The 24,759-nt window shown below is 41.1% G+C and overlaps 1 non-coding gene across 1 annotated transcript; it reads right to left on the bottom strand.

Moving 5' to 3' along the window:
* Nucleotides 1-984: 984 nt before the first annotated feature.
* On the bottom strand, nucleotides 985-1,090 carry LOC120105469 (small nucleolar RNA R71). The gene has a single exon (XR_005507866.1). It is a non-coding gene; the product is annotated as a small nucleolar RNA R71 (small nucleolar RNA).
* Nucleotides 1,091-24,759: the final 23,669 nt, after the last annotated feature.

Raw genomic sequence — 24,759 nt, 5'->3', positions numbered from 1 at the left:
ATGCATGCTTGATACACATACACAAATCAATTTGCACATAGTAAGGGCAATCACCCCAACAAGATAAGAGCCGGATTTCATCACCGGACTCTTGCCCAACTTAGGTGAACTCAATCTCACATAGTGTCATCTTTGATTAAAATCAATTAGACGTTGGCCCCTAGGGACATTCGAGCTCAATAGGACGAAGATCACCGAAAGTTGCACCAATTTCGCTCTGTGGCTTAGTTGATGTCTAGGCAAGCTTTGTCCCTATAAGGGAGACAGTTCATCTGTTCGAGGCAAGTGGGTTTTAAGTGGGACCTTTGCGAACGCATCGTGACCCCTCCACTTACCTGGGAGCTTACCTGGTCAACTCGGTTCATTAGACCGGATTGGAGGCTTAGGTGCCCTCTTCAAACCAGTTAGGAGCTGTCTAGTGATTTTAGGACAAAGACTTGGATTGATATGCTTTTCTCTTTTTGCATGCTTGATTGATCGAGTACTAGTGTATGCACGGTAGTCGTTCTAGAGTACAAAACCTATTACCTTTTGACCCTGAAATAGAACGAACCCTTAGGAACATTCGAGCTAAGATCAAAACATTAGGATCATCCCCACCTCTTAAGATGGCTGAAGAACAACCCAAACTCCTGAGGGAGTACTTTACTCCCACTATTTACACTTCCCCATCTTGCATTCGATTACCTGAGGTAGCAGCTGTACAATATGAAATAAAGTCTAGTATGATCCAAATGCTTCCATCTTTTTATGGGCTCACCAATGAAGATCCATATAAACACCTAGATGAATTCCTTGAAATTTGCACCACTGTCAAGATTCAGAATTTCACTGATGATGCTCTGAAACTTAGATTATTCCCCTTCTCCCTTAAAGATAGAGCCAAACAATGGCTGAATTCTTTAGAAGCTAACTCAATTCGTTCTTGGGATCAAATGCAACAAGAATTCCTTAAAAAATACTTTTCCATAGGAAGAACGAACCAGTTTAGACGTGCCATTACAAGCTTCTCCCAAACTGAGGGAGAAGAATTTCATGAAACTTGGGAGAGATTTAGGGACCTAATCCGTAAATGCCCTCATCATCAAATACCTAAGTGGCAACTAGTGCAATGTTTTTATGATGGATTGACAGAACGAAACCGTCAGATGATCGATGCTGCATGCGGGGGCACTTTTATGCTTCAAAATGAGCATGAAGCATGGAAATTATTTGAAAATCTTAATGAAAACTCCCTCCACCATGCTTCATGTTCTCGTCAAGCACCCCCGAGTTCTCAAAGAAAAGGGACAATTTGTGAAATAAGTCATTCTATGGACCTGTCTAGCAAGGTAGATACATTGTCCCATAAGATTGACCAACTGATGATAGGTGGGCATTACATGAACTCTTCCCAAGCACAAGTGTGTACTATTTGTTCTAGCCCATCCCATCCTATTCATGAGTGCCCCTCAGCACCCCAATATCCCGAACTCGTGCAAGAACACATCAATGCTGTTCAAACACAGCCCAGACCGGATAATGACCCATTTTCCAATACATATAATCCGGGATGGCGAAATCATCCAAACTTTTCTTGGAAGCAGCAAGCTTCGAACACAGCCCAACCCTATTCCCAAAATTTTCAAAATTCTCAGAATTTTCAAACCCAACAAAATATTCATCCCTACCGTCCCTCAACTCAATTTCAACACATTCTTCCTCCACCCCAAAGAAACACAGCCTTTGAGGAGAAAGTGTTGAACGCCCTTCAAGGTTTGGAAACCATTACACAATTAGTGCACTCTCATACACAATCAATCGCCAAGCTAGAATCCCAAATGGGTCAACTAGCTAATGCACTAAACAAGCGAGAGGAAGGAAAGCTTCCAAGCCAACCACTAAGTAATCCTAGGGGACAATACATGGCTCAAGAAAATCAACTAAATGCAATTCATCATGAACAAGCCAATGCTTTGACTATCCTAAGGAGTGGACGTGTAGTAGACAATAAGATTGGGGAGGACAACAATAAGGAAGATGAAGAAGAGGATAGAAATGTGTCAAATGAAAAACCTGTTAGGATCCCACATATGCCATGAAAATTTCAAAATAATTTTCAGATTGCAGCGGAAAAACATATGCGGGATCCGTTCATCGCATGAACGTATTTTAAAACCATTCGTTTGTAGATAGATTAGAATTAAATTATTTTAAACCATTTTAAAATCATTAAGAAGATCATATCTTCACCTTGTGCGGGTAGATGGTCTCCGCAAATCTGATTTACGTGGATTTGTAGAAGGTTCGATGGAAGCCGCACACGCGTCCGGCCTCTACGGGTATCCACACGAGGTAATGATTCAATCGAAGCCTACGTATCTCCCCGGGGTGCTAGCTCCCTTGCAGAGATGGCTTTTGATGGCTGAAGTCCTCCCTTTCAATCAACTCTTGAATGCTTAGGGAGGAGGAGGAAGAAAGACGGATCAAAGGGAACAAGAACAAAACACTTTCAGTCTTTTCCCTTTTCTTTTGTTGGCACCAAGAATGAAGAAGGAGGAGAGCCACCAAGGATTCTTCTTCCTCTTCTCTTGCTTGCGGATGAAAGGAGGAGGAAGGGGGTCCTTTTTGCTGCCGTGAACACCAAAAGAAGGATTAGAGGAGGGGCTGAACCCCTCCTCCTTTTATTTCTCCATGAGATAAGGATGAGCTCCTTATTTTTAGGAGCTCACCCTTATCTCCCAATTCGGCAGCAAGGAGGGGCTTACGCCCCTCCTTTTTCTTCCACGCACTTCCCAAGGGGAGGGGCGTGGGCCCCTCCCTCATATCCCATTTTATTAGCCATTTAATCAAATTAAGTGGCAAGATGGTTTGGGTTCATTTTATGAGTCCAATCCTAGTCAAAATAGGATTTTTATGAACCCATTTCAATTTCCTCCAATTCCGAATCCAATTAGAATTTAATTGAGCCATGACTCTATTGAACTCTTCAATCCTAATCTAATTAGGAGTCATGAAATTAATTAAATTAAATTTAAAATTAATTAGGACTTAAAATAATCCTAATCTAATTAGGACTTATTAAATTTCAGCCCTAAGACAATTAGGACTTTAGAAATCCTATTCCAAATAGGATTCTAATTTAATTTGAAATCCTAATCTAATTAGGACTCCAAGGATCCTACTCCAAGTAGGACTCATGATCAAGTCCAATTAATTAAATTTAATTAATTAAATTAAATTGTAATTCGATTGCAATTGTTCCTTCTTCCAACCACTAACTCTTAGCGGGTTATCCATTTATCAATCTAATTGATTATTTGTGATTCCTAATCACATTCAACCATCGGATCGGTCAATACCTCTAATGTGTGTGACCCCATAGGTTCTATTCTGACTGGTAGTGAGAAATATTGCGATCTCTATTACAATATCATTGAAAACTCCTTTCAATGGGTTGAAACAATTTCAACTCAACTCATCAGGGTTTATCGACCATCAAGATGATCCCTGTGAGTCTCACCATCCACCAGTGACACCTAGCAGTATGTAGTGGCCACCCAGCAGAATAGAATGATGAACCTCTAGGTGCAGTTATCGTATGATACAGTCCTTCTATCGTGGATCCCTACAGACCGGAGGTCATGGATAACTCGTCAAACTCCGTCGTCTGTCATATGTCTAGATTTATTTGACTTGAGTTCGATAGTGAAAAACTCTTTCTCCACTTTATATTTCTGCCCTGGCCAAGGTCTTAGAACTCAGTCTAATAAATCACATAGGATCACTCCTCTTCTATCAAGGTCGATAGATTCCATGTAAGTGCATATCCTACTCCTACAGTGAACTTACTGCAGCCAATCTACACTACAAGGACCCATATGGCTAGAGACCATGTATACGTGTAGTCAAACTACAATAACCTCACTGTGAGTAGCCGAAGCACCGCAGGTCAAAGGACCAGTCATACTACTGCAACATCAAGCAAGTCACTGACGAGTGGATAGACATCCAAGTGACTTCTTGTCTTGGTCACGCTCAGTACCCTTGTTCTCTAACAAGCACCTGCACTATCACTTCAGTGTCCCTACACTGTGGACTCGAGTCTCGTCCATCCATAAGGAAAGCGATTTGTGCACTGATCGGATCGATCACCGTCCTCGTGATGATCCATTGATCATGAGCATTTAGAAATTAATCACCAATAATACATGGCTCAAATTCTCAACTCTTGAGAATATGTACCATCATCTTATTAATTTCTTGGACGATTCATAGACACATAAACAATATGAATGAAAAGATGCCCATTTATTATTCGATAATAATAAAGTCAAGTACAAATTTATGTTCTAGAATTAATAATGTGTCCGCCAGATTGGCTTCTAGGGCATACATCTAACAATCTCCCACTTGCACTAAAGCCAATCAGACATATATCTAAGTCCCATCTTCTCAAGGTGGGCTTCTGTCTTCTGCTGATTTAACTGCTTAGTGAGCGGGTCTGCCACGTTGTCCGCGGAGTCTACTCTCTGCACCTCGACATATTTCTTCTCGAGGTATTCGCGTATGAGGTGAAAGCGCCGCTCTATGTGCTTGGACTTCTGATGAGACCTTGGCTCCTTAGCAAGAGCTATGGCGCCATTATTATCGCAGTAGAGTGTGATGGCATCCGATGGCATTACATCTAGCTCTGCAATGAATTTGTTGAACCAGAAGGCTTCCTTTGCAGCTTCAGAGGCGGCGATATACTCAGCTTCCATGGTAGAATCAGCAATGATCGGTTGTTTGGAACTCTTCCAATTTACCGTACCACCATTACACAAGAACACATATCTAGATGTAGACTTTCTATCATCAATATCAGTCATAAAGTCTGAATCTCTGTATCCTTCTACCTTTAACTCCAATGCTCCTCCAAAGACCAAGAACAAATCTTTAGTTCTTCTTAAGTACTTAAGAATGTTCTTCACAGCTGTCCAGTGCTGTTCACCTGGATTCGACTGATATCTGCTAGTGACACTCACAGCAAGGGCTATATCAGGTCGTGTACACAGCATGGCATACATGAGGCTTCCTATTGCAGAAGCATAAGGAATCCTGCTCATGCGTTGAATCTCTTCAGATGTGTTGGGGCACATCTTTTTGGAGAGATGAATCCTATGCCTAAGGGGTAATAGACCCCTCTTGGAGTTTTCCATACTGAACCTCTTCAGTACCTCCTCTATGTACATCTTTTGTGATAGGCCAAGCATCCTTTTAGATCTATCCCTATAGACCTTTATCCCCAAAATGTAGGATGCTTCCCCAAGGTCTTTCATGGAGAACTCTTTTGATAACCAGACCTTGACCGAGGTTAACATAGGAATATCATTTCCTATCAGGAGGATGTCATCCACGTACAGTACGAGGAACACGACAACACTCCCACTAACCTTCTTGTAAACACACGGTTCCTCTTCGTTCTTGATGAACTCAAACGATTTGATCGCATCATTAAAACGAGTGTTCCAACTCTGAGATGCTTGCTTTAGTCCATAGATGGACCTTTGCAGCTTGCAGACCTTGTGATCACCATCACTGGAAGTGAAACCCAAAGGCTGCTCCATATAGATATCTTCATCAAGATATCCATTCAGGAAAGCAGTTTTCACATCCATCTGCCATATTTCATAATCATGAAATGCTGCAATAGCAAGCAATGTTCGAATGGATTTCAGCATGGCTACAGGTGAAAAGGTCTCCTGATAGTCAATGCCTTCGCGCTGACTATACCCTTTCGCTACTAGCCTTGCCTTATAGGTCTCTACCTTTCCATCCGAACCTATCTTCCTTTTATAGATCCATTTACATCCAATAGGTACTATACCTTCTGGTGGATCTACTAAGGTCCAGACTTGGTTGGAATACATGGAGTCTATCTCTGACTTCATGGCTTCCAGCCATTTCTCGGAATCGATATCTGATATCGCCTCGTTGTAGGTCTTGGGATCCTGTACATGTTCCCTATCTCCCATGAGAAACATTTCCTCGGTGTCCTCTACTAGTATACCTAAGTATCTATCGGGAGGATGGGAGACCCTACTAGATCTACGAGATGGAAGAGGTACTACGTGTACTGGCTCTGTATGAATAGGTTCTATAGGATCCATGACTCGTTGCTTTTCAGAGACTCTCTCTTCAAGCTCAATTTTTCTCCCACTGCCTCTATCAAGGATAAACTGTTTTTCCAGGAAGACGGCATGTCGGCTCACAAACACATTGTGATCCTCTGAGATGTAAAAATTGTATCCTAATGACTCTTTAGGATATCCAATGAAACGAGCACTTATGGTCCTAGGCTCTAACTTGTCTGCCTGTAGTCGCTTGACGTGGGCCGGACATCCCTAAATCTTGAGATGACCAAGACTCGGCTTCTTACCATGCCATATCTCATACGGTGTGGTAGGAACGGATTTAGAGGGAACTCTATTCAATAAATAAATTGCGGATAATAAGGCATCTCCCCAAAGAAACATAGGTAGATCAGTGAAGCTCATCATGGATCGGACCATATCCAATAGAGTCCGATTCCTCCTTTCTGACACCCCGTTGAGTTGAGGTGTACCCGGAGGTGTCCATTGTGAGACTATGCCATTTTTCTTGAGATAATCCCGGAATTCCCCACTAAGGTATTCTCCTCCTCGATCTGATCGAAGAACCTTAAGGGTTTTTCCAGTCTGTTTTTCTACTTCATTTCTAAACTCTTTGAACTTTTCAAAAGACTCAGATTTGTATCTCATAAGATACACATACCCATATCGTGAATAGTCATCGGTAAAGGTAATGAAGTATGAATAACGACCCCTGGCTGACACATCAAATGGGCCACATACATCAGTATGAACCAGGGTAAGTATTTCAGTGGTCCTCTCCCCATGTCCTACAAAGGGTAACCTAGCCATTTTTCCTTGAAGACAGTACTCACAAACTGGATATGACTCAGAAGTCAATGGGCCGAGAAGCCCATCTTTCTCCAATTTGTTCATTCTGTCCTCTCCAATATGGCCAAGCCTGAGGTGCCACAAATACTTCTGGTTTATCTCATCTCTCGATCTTTTAGATCCTATGGCATCCACTACTTGCTCAGACACATTCACAGACACATCAATATGCAAGTGATAGAGACTGTCAATCATGAAACCACATGCAACTAATTTATTTCTGAAATAAATAGAACAGCAGTCTTTGTCAAAAGTCAAAACATGACCATCCTGTGCTAAACACGAAATAGAAATCAAATTTCTGCTAGCAGCATGGACATAATAACAGTCTCTAAGCAATAAACTAAATCCAGACGGTAATCGCAGAGGGTAGGTGCCCACAGCTACAGCAGCAACTCTTGCCCCGTTGCCAACCCGAAGGGTCACTGCACCTTCCGCCAGCCTCCTACTTTTCTTTAGACCCTGCATAGTAGTGCACAAATGAGCACTAGAACCAGAATCTATAACCCAACTAGAAGTAGAAGAAACCGTAAGGTTAGTTTCAATCACGAGCAAGTCTAGCATACCTTCAGAAGGTGTGTCCTTTTTGTTCTTCAGGCTCTCGAGGTATGAAGGGCAGTTCCTTTTCCAGTGGCCGTTGACGTTGCAGTGGAAACATTTTCCTTTGTCATCAGCCCTTTTCTTATGAACTTCCTTCTTAGGCTTTTTGTCTTTCTTGTGCTTCTTTGCAGGCTTCTTTTTCTTCCAAGTAGACTTTCTCTTGGAACTAGAAGTCAGCTCAGCAGCCAGAACAGAGCCCCTTGAACCTTTCAAGGCCCCTTCAGTAGTTACCAACATATTCAACAATTCGGTCTTTGTGCATTCAATTTTATTCATATGGTAGTTCACTATAAACTGGCCAAATGAATCAGGAAGGGATTGCAGGATCAGATCTATCTGCAGTTCCTTATGCATGGACATACCGAGCTTCTCAAGTTCCTCGAGGTCCTTGATCATAGTCAAACAGTGATCGTGGACAGACTGCCCCTCATGCATCTTTGCCTTGAAGAGCCTCTTGGACACTTCAAAGTGTGCAGTGCGGCTCTGCTCACCATACAACTCTTGCAGATGAGCCAGTATTTCCCTAGCAGTCTTTATGTTTTCATGCTGGCATTGAAGTTCGTTAGTCATGGATGCCATGATGTAGCACTTGACCCTAATGTCGTCATCAGTCCACTTCTGATGCGTCTCACGCTGATCATCAGTAGGACGTGCTGGTAGCCTAGGGATATCATTCTCGAGCACATACCCTATTTTCTCACAATTCAGAACAATTTTCAGGTTCCTAAGCCAGTGTTTATAGTTGGTTCCGGTCAGTCTGTTGGTCTCAAGGATTCGGGTCAAAGGGTTTGAAGCTGACATTGTGATCTGTAGAGAGTAAAGATTCTAGTTAGACTTTGTACTTGAACTTAATTTGTTCTAGAGACTTTTAAAACAAATATGCTCCCACTATTTTCTCGAATCCCTCATACTCCCCTGATGGAGAAACGAAAACCCTACGCGACTAGGATTTCTAGTGGGTACTGCGGTCTCACCGATTTACATGCCGCCTCACCTAACAGTTATTGGTGACATATAAATGGATGAGTGTACAACTCTTGTACAATGCTTCTCAAGCATATTGCAGTGGTACTTGGTCTCTAAGTGATGAAGACCTCACCTAACAGTTATTGGTCCCATTACTTAGTTAAGTCAGACCCACCGTATAACCGCGGAAATAAAGTCGTCATTGGGTCCTCACCTAACAGTTATTGGTGCCCAACCCCACCTTTACCCCACAACATCTCATGTCTAATAGAGAGGTCCAGTCCCCCGATGCAACTTGCCCACTGTGTCCAGCCGAGACAAATCAACGCCGGAAAGACCTTAGCAGCTCTACTACGGTGGAAGACCTATGGACTTAATATTGCATAATCAAGTCTTAGTGTTTGCAACTTGAGTTCTTCATAAGAAGTAATCGAATAATTGGCCAGGTAAGCAGGTGGGAGGCTCCCCTTACTCAGAGAGTAAGATCCTAATTAAGTAACCACCTTATAGGCTTGCCTAGACACCAATTAGATCAATTAATCTAATATGACTAACTCATGTTGGTTCACCCTCGACTGATTAGGGAGGTTTCGATTTAGGTCTCACTCGATCGCGTATTCACATCTCATGCAAATATAAGTCTACCCGCATAGATTAAGATTAGAATTAAATTTTTCAAGGCATTTTAGATCTGAAATTTAAGGGATTATGCTTGCTGAAAATTAAGTATGCAGAATTTTCAGCTTGCTCCATCGGATCGGTCAATACCTCTAATGTGTGTGACCCCATAGGTTCTATTCTGACTGGTAGTGAGAAATATTGCGATCTCTATCACAATATCATTGAAAACTCCTTTCAATGGGTTGAAACAATTTCAACTCAACTCATCAGGGTTTATCGACCATCAAGATGATCCCTGTGAGTCTCACCATCCACCAGTGACACCTAGCAGTATGTAGTGGCCACCCAGCAGAATAGAATGATGAACCTCTAGGTGCAGTTATCGTATGATACAGTCCTTCTATCGTGGATCCCTACAGACCGGAGGTCATGGATAACTCGTCAAACCCCGTCGTCTGTCATATGTCTAGATTTATTTGACTTGAGTTCGATAGTGAAAAACTCTTTCTCCACTTTATATTTCTGCCCTGGCCAAGGTCTTAGAACTCAGTCTAATAAATCACATAGGATCACTCCTCTTCTATCAAGGTCGATAGATTCCATGTAAGTGCATATCCTACTCCTACAGTGAACTTACTGCAGCCAATCTACACTACAAGGACCCATATGGCTAGAGACCATGTATACGTGTAGTCAAACTACAATAACCTCACTGTGAGTAGCCGAAGCACCGCAGGTCAAAGGACCAGTCATACTACTGCAACATCAAGCAAGTCACTGACGAGTGGATAGACATCCAAGTGACTTCTTGTCTTGGTCACGCTCGGTACCCTTGTTCTCTAACAAGCACCTGCACTATCACTTCAGTGTCCCTACACTGTGGACTCGAGTCTCGTCCATTCATAAGGAAAGCGATTTGTGCACTGATCGGATCGATCACCGTCCTCGTGATGATCCATTGATCATGAGCATTTAGAAATTAATCACCAATAATACATGGCTCAAATTCTCAACTCTTGAGAATATGTACCATCATCTTATTAATTTTTTGGACGATTCATAGACACATAAACAATATGAATGAAAAGATGCCCATTTATTATTCGATAATAATAAAGTCAAGTACAAATTTATGTTCTAGAATTAATAATGTGTCCGCCAGATTGGCTTCTAGGGCATACATCTAACAAAACCTTCTTCTTCTTCAGCTAGTCCACCTTCTGCCAAAACTCACACCCCAAAGGCTCCATTTTCTGAAGCTCTTAATTCACCCTCTCCCTTTGGCAAAAAAGGAACTTCACTAGAGGAAATAATGGAGGTTTTCAAATAAGTGAAAATCAACCTTCCGCTTCTTGATGCTATTAGACAAGTTCCCTCCTATGCCAAATTTCTCAAAGACCTTTGTACACAAAAGCGAAAATCTAGGGCACATGTGCCTAAAAAGGTCTTCCTAACTGAGCAAGTGAGTTCTATTCTTCAACACAACACCCCTCCAAAATTCAAAGATCCTGGTGCTCCCACCATCTCCTGTGTCTTAGGAAATAATTTCATTGATCGAGCACTCTTAGATCTAGGGGCAAGTGTCAACCTTCTACCTTATTCAGTTTATGAGAAACTTGGTTTAGGTGAGTTAAAACCAACCTCGGTATCCCTTCAATTGGCTGATCGATCTGTAAAAACACCACGTGGGATAATTGAAGATGTTCTTGTCAAGGTAGACAAATTCTATTTTCCAGTAGATTTCATTGTCCTTGATATGGAACATGAGCCTAATCCTAAGAAACAAATCCTCGTGATCCTTGGGCGGCCCTTTTTAGCAACAGCCAATGCATGCATCAATTGTAGAACAGGGGTAATGAACATATCATTTGGGAATATGAAGGTAAAATTAAATGTGTTCAATGCGGCCGACCAACCCGCAAGAAAAATTAAGTGTTTTATGATAGACAAAATAGATGACCTCATAGAAGGAGATGCAAAAACTATCTCACTATGTCTGGCTGAAGACAATAAACTTAGCGCTTGTTGGGAGGCAACCAAATTCTCTTAGATTATTTCTTAACATTGAGGACAATGTTAGGTTTAGGTTTGGAGGTATTCATCTTGATTTTCATCCCAAAAAAAAAAATAAAAAAATAAAAAAATAAAAAAAAATAAAAAATAAAAAAATAATAATAAAAAAATCATTTTTTTAAAAAAATAAAAAAAAAGTTGTTAAAAAAAAGTTTTTGTTAAAAAAAATCCTAATTTATATACATTTATGCGAGAATGATAAACACACAAGGTATATAAAATCTAAAAAGCCCAATGACTAGTGGGAAGTAATACAAATTTAAGTTCTTTTTATTAAGTCTCTCTTAGGGAGTTGTAAGGTAATTAATACTTTGGAATTTCACTACACACTGGCCGACTCTTCTAAGGTCTAGGCTCGACATTATGTTGAGAGTATGGTAGCAACCTTGGACCCTGATGAATCATACTTATCTAATTCAAAAAAAAAAAAAACATCAATAAAAATGGATTTAGTCAGGAACATCGAAAAGGGCTACCTATTGTCAAAGATCAAGTGGGCTTGTGATGAGGACTCCGAGCATAAGTCCGTAGGGGAGTCTTGATGCCCGACACCTTATGCCAACTGGTGTGAGAGTTGTCGACTGATTGCTCGTTACACAGAGAAATCACCACAAGAGTAAAAGTGCACAATTTATATATCTTTCTTTAAAAAAAAAAGAAAAAAAAATGTTGTATTGACCGAAAAGACAATAGTGTGAAAGCCGTCGTTGTAAAAATTCGAGTAAACTGGAATATTACAGATAAAGCCCGTGAGGTACTAAAGTAAATATCCACAACTCTCGAAATCCTGCAGATAAGATGATTTTGAATCAGTGAGTAGGTCTTTTCGACCAATCCTTGGAAACTACTAGTATTAACAATATTTTGGAGATCCGAACCCTTAGCTTGTGTACGGTCCAGATTTCACCGAGCACTCCAGTATAAATAAGTCTTACAACTCCCTAAACGGAAACTTAATGACTTTAACTTAGATTGCATACTAATCTAGAATTTGGGCTGACTTAGTAAATAAAACCGTGTGTGCTTTGAAATTCTTATCATTTATGTATCTTAAATTAGATTTTAATTAAAAAAAAGTTTTTTTTTCTAGCTAGTATGCACTTGGAATTTGAAGTTTCATCAATCAAATAAAAAAAAAAAAAGAAAACAACAACAACAACAACAAATTAATCATAACAATAAATGATATTGAAGTTTGTGGGTATCTTCACTGGAAACCCTCACGAGACTATAACTCGTCCACTAGGGTAACCTAGGGGTTTAAAGCCTTATTGCATATGGTAAATGCAATCGCGATGCCTGCGAAAGTGAGTTAGAGCTTTTCTTTAATTTTATTTTGCTCGAGGACTAGCAAAACATAGGTTTGGGGGTGTGATAAGTGCTTAATAATTTATAATTTAGTTACCTTTCCATAGCACTTATCAATATTTTTAAACTGATAAATACATATTTTACCATGAAATTGAACAAACATTGAAGTAAGTTTAAAATATGGTAATTATTCTCTTAAACTAGATTCTGAACTTGTCTCTCTCTTAATTGCAATCTTTCATGAAAACTACAGAAAAATATATAAGGAGATTGTGTTGACCCGACTAAGGTTATAACTAAATGGGCTTTGGTCCTGATTTGATTGAAAGTTATAATTGTATAGGAAAATATTTGATTAACCCTTTTATTAAGTCACGGTCTGATCTGGTTGAGTCCAATCTGAAGCGGTTTAGTAAGAATTAAATGACATTGGGCTCGAAAACAAGTTCAAGCCAAATCAACGATCATGACCCACCTCAAACCCAAAGTAATTCCCAACCAATTCCTTACCTGCCTTCATATAAAATTTATAAATTTAAAACAAAAAAAAAGAAATTAATGAATATAATAAAATAAATAAAATATGAATAGTGCATCACGGATTCACTGTTCATATGAACAGTGTCCCATGAAAATACTGTTCATATGAACAGTGTTACAAAAAAAAATAAAATAAACAAAACATAAGCACTGTTCATCTTCTTCCCCGCAGTGCATCACGGCCGAGATTCGCTCCTCCCTCCCGTTCCAGCCACGAGTTCCATGCGGTGCAACCACGGATCCGCATTCTCCACTCTTCCGGATCTCCAGCTCCTCTCAACGTCCCCATCATCCCACGGATCAAGCCTCCACATCCAAGCAATCCCACAAATCAAGCTCCCGAGTCCGCCTCCTTTGAAGCCAGCGATGCAAATCCTCCACGCGGTACAGCCGGCGACCAGCTCCTCCGCGATCACCGTGCGTGCAGCCAGCACCCCAGCCCAAGCGCTCGTCCGCGTTCATCACGGATCCCGCATCCATCCGTGGGCCAAAGAAGAAGATGGATCTTCTTCCATCCGTGAAGCATTCCTCCTGGCGATCCCGCAGGCCTTCATATCTCCCATATCCGCCGATTCAAGAAGCCGTTTCAGCCGCCCGTGATTCTCCCCACCTTCCGCATGCGTTCCCCTCTTCCGTGATCCGGCGATCCCGCACCGCGTCCCCCTCTTCCGGATTCGAGAGCCCCTGCATCGCGTCCCCTCCTAGCTCAGCCTCCTTCGCATGATCCGCTCGTCCGCGTCACTGCCAGCAGCCCAAGTTCCCATCCGTACTCATCTTCTACGGATTCAAGACCCCCACCTCCGCATCTTCTTCTGCCCGTTGATCACGATCTCCAGCGCATCCAGATCAGCTCCCTCCCGGCTTCTTCCACTCCTCCCAACGGTTCACAGCAGCATTTCTTCCCCTGTTTCAGCAGCCGGTAATCCAGCTCCTTCCATCGCGCCTCATTGCAGCACCCTCTTCCGAAAACTCCCACACCCGGACGGCAAGCGTGATCCAAGCCGTCTGTGATCAAGACGATGCAGCCAGCGACCGGATCTCCCGCCTCCTCCTCCGCCCGTGATGCATCCGGAGCCAATCCCCCGCTTCCGCGATTCAAAGCTCAATTTCCTGCAAGCATCCGAGATAGTCTCTGCATCCTCCCAGCTTCTTCCAATCCATTTGCAGCCGCAACCATTCCGGGATACGATCACAGTTCCTTCTATTTCCAGGGAACCCAGCACCCAACGCAGTTGCCCGTGATTTCCCTTCGCATCCCGAATAGCCAGCCATCCGCCAGGAAGCGCATCATAGCCAATCCCCCGCCTCCGCCTCGTCCGTTTCTCGCCATCCAGGAGGGATCCTCTTCCGTGATCAGCGCCCAGCGATTCCACGGCCGTTTCGATCCTCAGTCGGCTGCAAGGGGTGGGGAAGTCCTATATAAAGAGCTCGGTTCGAAAGAAAACGGGGGGGCACGGTTCCAAGAAAAAAACAGAGCTTGCTCTGTTTTGAAGAGAAAAAGAAAACCAAAAAAAAAAGAATAAAAAATAGAGAGGGTTTGAGGCGGATGGCAAAGGAGTTCTTCAGCCAACCAATGGAGATGACAAGCACCATGAGCAGCTGAGCCTCGGTTTAGGGGTTTGATGAAGCCATAGAGGAGTATTCGTTTCATTTTTATTGATTTGAGTTTGTATTGTAAGATGGTTGCATGATGAAGAATTTATCAATTGATCTTACGATTTATCCAATTTATGTGAATCATCTATCTTGCATAAAATATTTTACATAGATTGATCTATTTCATCGAATCCAACACCTGTGGTTTGGAGGAGATATTCATGTGACATCGATTTCATGTTTAATGACTTAATGATCAGATGCATCATGCTAGGTTAGATAGGTCATGCTTATCGTTAGAGTAGATGGTTTGTGCTAGACTTAGATGATTCATGCTGGAAATTAGTTATGATTTTCTTTTGTGATTGCTTTGGCTTGTAGTCGGAAGCAATCGAGTCTTACATACAACTCAATCATTGAAAGCGTCACGGATATAAATCTATCGGTGGAATCTAGCCCTAAATACCTCTCTCCATAGACAATTCATACTACTACACCCATATTAATTCTTAGTTTTTATCATTTACTCTAGCTTATCCCCTTTGAAGTAATTATTTAATTAGGAAAAATAACTTGTCTCCAATCCCTGTGGACCGACACCCGTAATCACTATCCTACAGGATACGTGCTATTGCGTGGTTTAATTTCAAAATTGAAAGAACCGATCAGGAGGTCGTGACAAGCTTGGTATTAGAGCAAAGGTTAAGAAGAGTCCTGTCAGAGCAATAGGGTGAGTCTGGATTAAGTATAGGATTATACTAAGGAGCATAAGGTTTTTCCGTATGTTATTTTAGAGTCGTTTACAATTCAGTAAAATATATTATGGCTCAGTATGTAACGAATTCCCTCTCTCTTTGACTTTTTAAAAGATATATAAAGAATACCTCCAAGGAGAGGACCTGCTCGTCCTGGAAGGAGGATGGAGCCAAATATAGCATTGGATGCGGGTTCCACACATGTCGAACCTTAAAAAGAAAAATCTCCTCCTGCAGACAGGCGGAGAGTTGATGATCAAGGGGAGGTAGGAAGTAGAGATCCACTGGTAGAACAACTTTTGGTGGAGAATCAGGCTTTAAGAGAGCAGAGTGCTTGAGGAAAGCCTCCTGCCCCATCAACGGCATCCATCCCACCTCTTGTACCTGTGCCGAGGAGTTTGGTCAAGCGGGCTCTAGATGATGAGGGGATTACTGTACAGGACTTTCTGAGGCTCAGAACCCCAAAATTTAAGGGGGAAAGAAGGTGAAGATCCTTAGAGATTCCTGGAGGAAACGGAGAAGATGATTCGGAGATTGCCTTGTTCTAATGCAAAGGCAATAAAACTTGTAGGGCTCACAATGAAAGAAGATGCCTGGGACTGGTACCAGAGGCAAGTGGAGGACAGATTGTACAATAGGAATCCTCCAACCTGGAAAAAGTTCAGGCAAGCAGTGATGGATGAATTCTTATCTTCGGCTGAGAGGCAAAATCGGGATCTTCAGTTTGAGAGGTTGAAGCAGATGCTCGGAATGAGCGTAACTGAGTACGCTCGTGAGTTTACCAGACTGGGGAGGTATGCTCCTCATTGATAAGATTAAAGCTAGAGTGTTGTTTGATTCTGGAGCTACCCATTCATCTATGTCCCCTTATTTTGCTAAAAAGTTAGCTAAGGATAAGATATTGATGCATCCCTTAGCTATTAGCACACCTGTAGGGGATAGTATAGAAGTGAGATATGTGTATCCTACCTGTGTGGTAGAGGTAGAAGGTAAGACATTCCCAGTCGATTTGATTGAGTTGGCAGTGTTAGACTTTGATGTCATATTAAGCATGGATTGGTTATCAGACAATCGTGCCACCATTAACTGCCAAGAAAAGAATGTTATCTTCAGACCTTTAGATGGGGGTGAATTTGTATATCAGGGGGATCGGAGTGAGGTCCCAGTGAATTTGGTGTCTGCAATGAAAGTAAAGAGGCTGCTGGAAAAAGGGTGTCGAGGCTATCTAGCTTATGTGATGGACACCCAGGTGGAATATGTTGATCTGCAACAGATTCCAGTTGCTAGGGAATATCCAGATGTATTTCCACGGGAATTACCAAGATTGCCACCCGACAGAAAAATTGAGTTCAGTATTGAACTTCTTCCTGGTACAAACCCTATATCGATTGCTCCCTATCGTATGGCACCTACAGAGCTGAGGGAGTTGAAGGTGCAGTTGCAGGATCTGCTAGACAAGGGGTTTGTTAGGCCCAGTACATCACCATAGGGTGCCCCAGTTCTGTTTGTGAAGAAGAAGGATGGGTCACTGAGATTGTGTATAGATTATAGACAGCTGAATAAAGTGACCATCAAAAATAGATACCCACTCCCCAGAATAGATGACTTGTTTGATCAATTACAGGGGACTGAGTACTTCTCGAAGATTGATCTGCAGTCTGGGTATCATCAGCTGAAAATCAGAAAGAAAGATATATTGAAGACTGCATTCAGAACAACATATGGGCACTATGAGTTTCTAGTGCTTCCATTTGGGCTGACAAATGCCCCAACAGCATTCATGGATTTGATGAATAGGGTCTTTAAACCCTATCTTGACAGGTTTGTGATAGTATTTATAGATGACATCCTCATATATTCTAAGAGTCAGGCTGATCATGAAGAGCATTTGAGGATAGCACTACAAACCTTGAGAGAACATGAACTGTATGCCAAACTTACCAAATGTGAGTTTTGGCTATAAGAAGTTGGATTTTTGGGACACATAATATGTAAGGAAGGTATCAGGGTGGATCCCAAGAAGAATGAGGCAGTTATGAATTGGCTTAGACCAACAAATGTAACAGAAATCAGGAGTTTTCTGGGTCTGGCTGGGTACTATAGGAAGTTTGTAAAGACCTTCTCAAAAATAGCTGCCCCATTGACAAAGCTGACTTGGAAGCAAGTTAAGTTCACTTGGACAGATTCTTGTGAATAGAGCTTCCAGAAGCTGAAAGATTGCCTCACATCAGCTCCAGTTTTGACTCTACCCACAGATACAGGCGGGTTTGTAGTTTACTGTGATGCTTCCAGAGTGGGATTGGGATGTGTGTTAATACAGAATGGCAAGGTGATTGCATATGCATCCAGACAGCTGAGAAAGCATGAGATAAACTATCTCACTCATGACTTGGAAATAGCTACTGTCATATTTGCATTAAAGATATGGAGGCATTATTTATATGGTGAGAAATGTGAAATATATACTGATCACAAAAGCCTCCAGTACATTCAGCAGCAAAGAGATTTGAATCTCAGACAGAGGAGATGGATAGAGCTGTTGAAGGATTATGACTGCCAAATCCTGTATCATCCGGACAAGGCTAATGTAGTAGCAGATGCATTAAGCTGGAAGTCAATGGGCAGTTTATCTCACATTTTCGTCTAGAGGAGAGAGATAGTCAGAGATCTGACAGATTTATTTGGTCAGGGACTATCTTTTGAGGTATCAGAGGTTCGTCCTTTGATTGCATAGTTTCAGGTGAAACCGAGGTTGATAGATGAAATCAAAGTTTCACAGGATTTAGTTCCAATCCTTATGAAACTGAAAGGAGAAGTGCAATCAGGACAGACAGAAAGGTTTCAGATTGTGGATGAGATGTTGATGTATGGCAGTAGGCTATGTGTGCCAAATGTGGGAGATCTAAGATAGAGGATTATGCATGAAGCACACAACACTCCCTATAGCATTCATCCTGGTTCCGCCAAGATGTATCGTGATATCAAAAGCATGTATTGGTGGAACGGATTGAAAAGGGATGTGGCCAAGTATGTGGCTTCTTGTTTGACTTGTCAGCAAGTGAAATTTGAACGTTAGAAGCCAACAGGACTGTTGCAAGAGTTACCTTTGCCCGAGTGGAAATGGGAAGGGGTAACTATGGACTTTGTGGTCGGGCTGCCCAGAACACAAAAAGGATATGATTCCATCTGGGTGATTGTGGATAGATTGACAAAATCAGCCCATTTTCTACCGGTGAAGACCACATATTCAGTAGCTCAATATGCCGAGATGTATGTGGATAGGATAGTGTCCTTGCATGGAGTGCCAGTTTCTATTATATCGGATAGAGGTTCACAGTTTACCTCTAGATTTTGGCAGAATCTCCAAGAGGCATTGGGGACTCAACTTGATTTCAGTACAGCATTTCATCCTCGGACAGATGGGCAATCAGAGAGGATTATTCAAACCCTCGAGGATATGCTCAGAATGTGTGTACTGGATTTCAGAGGTAGCTGGGATAGATACTTATCTTTAGTGGAGTTTGCATATAATAATAGCTATCACTCCACTATTGGTATGGCACCTTATGAGGTGCTTTATGGGAGGAAATATAGATCTCTCTTGTGCTGGTCTGAGATTGGAGAGAAGCACCTAGAAGGGACAGATTTGATTAGAGAGATATCAAAAAAGGTGTCAGTGATACAGAAAAGGTTGAGGACAGTGTTTAGTAGGCAGAAGAGCTACATAGATTTCAGAAGAAGAGATGTGCAGTTTGGCACGGGGGATCATGTTTTCTTAAAGATCTCTCCTATGAAAGGAGTAATGAGGTTTGGAAAGAGGGGCAAGCTTAGTCCCCAATACATTGGCCCCTTTGAGATACTAGACAAGGTTGGCAATGTATCTTACAGATTAGCACTGCCTCCAAACCTCAGCCATGTGCATCCAGTATTCCATATATCTATGCTCCGGAAATATGTGCCGGATCCATCCCATGTGCTACTAGTGCAGAAAGTTACTGTAGAGGGAGATTTTTCTTATGAAGAACTTCCTGTAGCTATTCTTGATACTCATATTAGGAAGCTGAGAAATAAAAAAATATGTATGGTGAAGGTTCAATGGCATCGGCACAATGTTGATGAGTGCACTTGGGATTCGGAGCAGAATATGAAGAGCAGGTACCCTCACCTCTTTGAGTAATCAGGTAATTTACTCTTTTAAATTCAAGGACGAATTTTATATAAAGGGGGAGGATGCAATAACCCCTTTTTTTTAAATATAAAGAAGGATAGAATAGTCCTTAAAATTGATATAAGGGGTAAAATAGGAACAAATTAAAAGTTAATGGCATAATTGTAGATGCATTGAAGTGGCAAAGGCAAAATGGAGATTTAGCATTGTGATGTGACTTAAAAGGGGGTTTGAGTTGTGCTGGCGGTGGATTTGAGCTGAGGCGGTAGATTTTGAATAGAGAGAAGGAAAGAGAGCTAATCTTAGGCAGAAAGAAAAGAAGAAGAAGAAGAAGAAGAAGAAGAAAGAAGAAAGAGAAAGGGAGCCCCGATTGCGCTGCCAGCTGAAAGGAGAAGTGCTAGTCTCCTTCTCCTCTACGCAAAGACCTCGATTTTCCGAAGAAAAAAAGGTAAATACCCATTCCTACCTAGTCTTCTAATGAAATTAGGCTATACAAAGGGTGGATGTGGTCTAGAGAGGTTAGATAGAAGTGTTAGAGGGCGTTAAAAGAGAGGAAATTGGATTTCGACAACTCGAGGCTGCGGAAAACCTGTGTCGAAGTTCTGATTTCAGTGAATTATTTCGGGAGCCAATCGGCCTCCGTTGCTGATATATGTTACCATTCTGGAAATTCCTATGAGTGTAAAATATTAGATAAAAATTTCATAAAATTTAGAGTTTGGAAAGTGAATCAAAACCGGGATGAAGTAACCCGTTGTCAGTCCGGGTTACTGTTCATCCGAGATGAAGAAGGTGAGAAAAATGATGGAAGTCGCCTCAAAATGCGCCGGAGTCGACTCGAGGTCAACTGGAGTCGACTCGGGGCAGATTGGGGTCGACTCGAGCCTCAGCGAAGTCGACTCGAGAAGTCGGAGACGGCTTGAGAGTCAGGAAAATTTTAGAAGGAGAAAGGATTTAATTTTTTATCGCACCTTGCCCCAATAGTAATGGCCCAAGGTGTGAGTGAGATGCTCCTGCATCAAAATACACATAAATAGCAAGTTAATTAATAAAAAAAGAAAGATTTAGTGAGGAGGGAGTTGAGTCAATTAAAGTTTTATATGTTTATGATTGATACATAGATTATGAGTCCTTGATACAAGACTGAATGTATAATTAATGCATGTCACAGTTGGGCAAGAAACTAGGGAACAAGAGGAAGAAGTCTCCTACCGTCTACTGTAGATTTTAGAGGTATATCAGGACCGTGCCGGATTGGCAGGTAAGTAGGAGTTATGTACTTTGCACCATGAACATTCTTAATTCATTTTCATGAATGTCGCCAAGTGTGAATTGATTCCACTTGTGCATATTGATTGATATTGTAGTAGATTCCTCTATAATCTTGTTTCTCCATGCTTGATTATTTTGTACATGCATTTGAGGAAACATTGAGAGGAATTACAAGGGGTAGAAGAGTAGTCAAATTGGTTCCGAATTGTGAAATGACTTCTTTTGTAAAATGATTTTATTTCCTCTATTTCAAAGACTTGTAGAGCCTTTTCAGTGGTATATTGAGTTGTATTGCACTCCCTTGACTCCTCACTCCCAACCCTGATGTTAGTTTATGATTGGATCGTGGTCGAGTGAGTGGTAGTCTTGATTATACTCCTTTTTAGTAGAGTATTGGGAGGGTGCATTATGGCATTTATGCATGGCTTGGCAATATCTACAGGACACCTATAGTCGATGGGGTTAGACATCGGCCTGTGTGTAAATAGTAGCCTTCTGGTGGGCTGAGCCCAGTCCCTTCCTGGGGGGACACGACTCTAGGCGTAGGATTGGCCGGTCCTGCGACTTATATATCTGCTTGTCGCCAGGCATAGTAAGACCCCGCGAGGTGCAGTATGGCTTTCCGCGGATATAGCATTTCTGTGAGGTGCCAATAGTATTCAGATGTGAGGTGATTCTCATGGATTTCTATGGATTTCTATCCTGCATACTGGCCAGCATTTACATTATTGGTATGGTGTCATATTCTATGCATGAATATGACAGTAGGGTGTTGTTATGGTTCGCTTGGGGTGTAAGACTCACCTCTCGATAGCTGTTTATCGATGTCTCAGCATATTGACACCCGATTTGTATGTTCCAGCATTATGATCTGTTGAGCATATTCATGAGTAGCAATATGTTTACTTGATTATTCCATGTGTGCTTCAGATGAGTTGATATTAATTATGGTGATATTGATGATTTACTCCATATTCTTTACGTTGAGTTCATGTTCATCTGTTATTGATCACCATTCATATGCTCTTGAGATTTCATCTCGAGCCATGATTATATTCTGTCTCATATGCATAGTACTCTCAACTCTACTCACTGAGTATTTATATACTCACTCCCTAATTGATATTTTTGTTGCAGGCCAGCTAATATATAGAGAGGAGCAGGATTAGTGGTTGCCTGCTAGCTGTGACGCTCCATAGTATAGTATAGTGTAGAGTAGAGGTTTATATATTTTGATGTATTATAGACCTTCAGTGTGTATGGTGTACAGTTATAGGCATAGATCCTGTTGTGGATATGGGTATGACCATGAATGAAATGGAAACCGGATTTTTTATGCAGATGGGGTGTGCCTGTGATAATGTATTGATTTATATTGTCCAGGTTTATTTTGTGACAGGATTATGTGATTGCAGCTCTGACAGGTAGATTATGGTATGTGTGGATATTTTCTGACAGGTTAAAAATAGAACAAAGTGATCATTTTGTGCATATATCATGCCAAAATTTTTAGAAATTTATGATGATTGATAGGTAGTAGGGTTCTACACGGTGGCTGGTGGCCTTATGCCTACCCGCACCCTAGGATCGTTGCGGCGGCCCGCCGGATCAGGACGGGGTCGTGACACCCTCAATCAAATTCTTTTATGTTACAAGCAATTGCACAATAACTACAATAATCCTAACAAATCACTATGCAAAACAATGGCAAGTCGCACTGTAATTTTATCCAACTAGAGGATCCATTGAATATCAACAACTACTAGAGCCATGGTCATTGCAGGAGCTCTTTCTGTAAGGATATGATTTGAATTAGCACTATGATTACCACTAGATCCTAAGACATCAGTGTCAAGATCCCCAGACATCCTCTCTTTGCTCTTTTCACTTTAAAATGCTCAATACAACATCAAAATAATTATTGGATAAAACAACCTAAAAATAACTGAAAGTGAATCCTAGGTTCTTCGGTATTAAGCATGCTGATTTTTTTTTTTTTTTGAAAATCATAGCTGAACCTGATTGGGTTGCCTACGTACCCCTTCATAAGGGGGATCAAGCCATACGTAGTTCTTTTAAGTTTCAAAAATGCAGCGAAAAAATCGAATCAAACAATTTAATTCGTGCATGCTTACAAGATCGAATCTAGAAATCAGCACTGTAAGAATACATAAGATTATGCCGGAATCGTTTAAACAATTATGCTAAAACTTTATGCATCATTAACTATCGGACTGAAAGTTAAATATTCTATTTCGATTAATCTTCGAATATCCATCGAATGGATTCTGGAGATATCTCCGTGAGGAGTCCCAAAGGAGGATAAAACCTCAGGGAATCGGACCTAGATCCTGACACCAAATAAAATATTAATGTAGGATTAATACCTTTTATGAAGGATGAAACTTGTGGATTTGATCCTTGACTTCGCAGCCACGCACACGAATGGCCTTTATGAGAAATCCACGCGAAGTTCCTGGAGAAATCCAATCCTGCGGAAGTGCTAGCTTGCGCAGAATTTCTTGAGGCTAAAATTTGATCTTCCCAACGCTATCAACTTTTGATCCGCCTTCTTGGAAGAACTTGAAGGAAAGGTTTAGAGGGATCGAAGAGGACTTAGATCTAATCTAAAGACTCTTATCAGGGACCCCTAACACTAATGGCGTGAAGGACTTAGTGGAGGAAGAAGTCGGCAAGATTGAATGCAAAATTTTTTTCATGCATGAACTAGGGTTCCTCACTTTTCTTTTTCCTTTTTTCCTTCTTTTTTTCTTTCTTTCTTCCTTGAATTTGACCACCATCTGATGGAGATCCTTTTAATGTTGCTATCCCCTCTAACTTCATGCCAACCATCCTATATTTGGGGAGGATTTTGTGGGATTTTGAATTTTGAATTCAAAATTCAAGTTCATGTGCCATTATATGATGAAACTTGATCTAATCTAAACCATTCATCATATTGCCACTTTTCTCTTTCAATTTCGAAATTCCCATGCTCCCAATCAGATTAGAGGGTCATGTGGTGATTTTGTGAGGTTTTAATTCGAAATTCAAACTTAATTAGAAGTGAGATAGAGATAAGGATGACATATGCTATGAAGAGAGAGAATTTGATTTTATCCAATTCTTTTCATGAATCTATCTCTCCATGTTGCCCCATCTGATGATGAAAGAGGTCCCTGATGTTGCCATGTGTCCCATGGCATCATTAAATAAATTAAATTATTTTTTAATCATATTAAAAATTAATTTATGGCGCCATGCATGGATATGTGACATGTGGACTTCAAGATCCGAACAATTTCAGATCAAACCCATTTAATTATATTAAATCCTAACAATCAGGATGGTCCAATTATCTTGGGTTGAACCTAATCCAATTAGGTCAATCCCTAATTAAGCACAAATTTAATCTAATTTAATTTGATCAATCTAAGTCCTCTTAATTCAGACCTAATCCAATCAGCTCAAAAATCCTAATTGAGCCCAGAGTTGAATCTAATTCAATTTGGCTCATCCTTAGTCTAACTACTCAATCCAATTGAGTTCATTAGCAATCTAATTACTAATTAATCCTCCGATAATTACTTTAATTATTTTATAAGATAATTAGCCAATTGAATTGACCAAATTATCCCTGAATGATTCTTAATCATTCATCAGCCTTCTTGATCAATCAGGAATCTTCTATGCATGTAACCTAATAGGTTCGAACCTAAGCCGATAGTATAGAAACGACTTTCTACACTAATCGATGTGACCATCTAGCAATGGTACCCGATGTCCGGATAGGCCGAATATATGCGAAGCAAATATTCTGGAACCTTAGACTATGGTTACTGTATAATTCAATCCATTTGACTCCTAATGCCAGGATGACTTAGAGCTCACTGTC

This window comes from Phoenix dactylifera, chromosome 3 (assembly GCF_051530095.1).
Source record: "Phoenix dactylifera cultivar Ajwa chromosome 3, Ajwa_hap1_PhDact_Kaust_v1.1, whole genome shotgun sequence".
NCBI classification, from domain to species: domain Eukaryota; kingdom Viridiplantae; phylum Streptophyta; class Magnoliopsida; order Arecales; family Arecaceae; genus Phoenix; species Phoenix dactylifera.
The sequence above is the reverse complement of the archived record's forward strand: the minus strand, read 5'-3'. Positions and strand labels throughout refer to the sequence as shown.